Here is a 1,237-nt window from a genome sequence, read left to right as displayed (position 1 = left end):
GGGGCAGTTCAGTGTCACCCAGCGGGGCCAGCAGCTCCGCACACTGGGCCCAGGGGATGTATTTGGGGAACTGGCCATCCTGTACCACTGCCGGCGCACTGCCACCGTGCAGGGTAAGGGCAGCCCTCTCAGCCCCCCCTAGTCCCCTTCACCCTCCTGACTCCCCCTGACTCCCCCTGCCCCCCTGCAGCGCTGAGCCCCGTGCGCCTCTGGGCCATCAGCCAGCAGCAGTACCGAACCATCGCTACCTGCCTGGCCCAGCAGCGCCGGGATGACATCCTGGGGAGCCTGCGGATGTGAGTGGGTCTGGGACAGCCCTAGCAACCCCCCTGCTTCCCCCAGCACCCCCAGTCCCCCCTGCTGTAGCCCCAGCACACCCTGAGCCCTTCAGGAGGTCCAACCCCTCCTGCCAGTTCTCACTTGGTGTGTCCCCTCTTAGCCCCAACCTTGTCCTCATCACCATCCCCGGTCCCAAACCTATCCCATTCCTACCCCATTTCCAACTCATCCCATACCCATCCCATTCCATCCAATCCCTATTCCCAGCTCATCCCATTCCTGCCCACCTCCATCATCATTCCCATCCCTGTCCCTTTTTCATCCCCATCCATGTCCTCCTCTCCCATCCCTTCATCCCCTTCCCAGCTTTGCTGGGCTGTGGGGTGCAGGCAGAGCCCCTTCCGTCCCCCCACAGGGTACCCTGGCTGCGGGATCTCCCTGCCCCCCAACTGGCCAAGCTGCTGGACGCCATGGAGGAGGTGGGTGGATGCTGGGAGGGACCCATCAGGTGGGGCCCTGGGGTCCCTGGACACGGCCCCGAGGGGCCACTGCCTGGGAGTGGAGGGGTCAGGTGGAGCAGCACGGGGCTGGAGCTGGGACTTCTTAGTGGTGTGGGGAGTGTCAGGTCTGGGACCTGCTGAGGAGGAGCTGCCTGACTCACTGCCCCCCCCACCCCCTGCCCCTCCCCACAGTGCACCTTCCCCCCTGGCCATGTCATCATCCACGAAGGAGACGTGGGGGAAAACTTCTACATCATCCTGAAGGGAGAGGTGGGTGCAGCACAAGGGGGACGGGGAAACCCCGAGGGGACAGAGCCCTGAGCCCCTCCTGTCCTTGTCCCTGTGTCCCAGCAGGTGCGGGTGACCCAGCAGGCAGAGGGGAGGGAACGGCTGCTCCGTGTCCTGGGTGCCGGGGAGCACTTCGGGGAGATCTCGCTGCTGCGGTGGGTGTGAGACCA

Source organism: Chaetura pelagica, unplaced genomic scaffold (assembly GCF_000747805.2).
Source record: "Chaetura pelagica isolate M959 unplaced genomic scaffold, ChaPel_1.0 scaffold1146, whole genome shotgun sequence".
Classification (NCBI taxonomy): Eukaryota; Metazoa; Chordata; class Aves; order Apodiformes; family Apodidae; genus Chaetura; species Chaetura pelagica.
The sequence above is the reverse complement of the archived record's forward strand: the minus strand, read 5'-3'. Positions refer to the sequence as shown.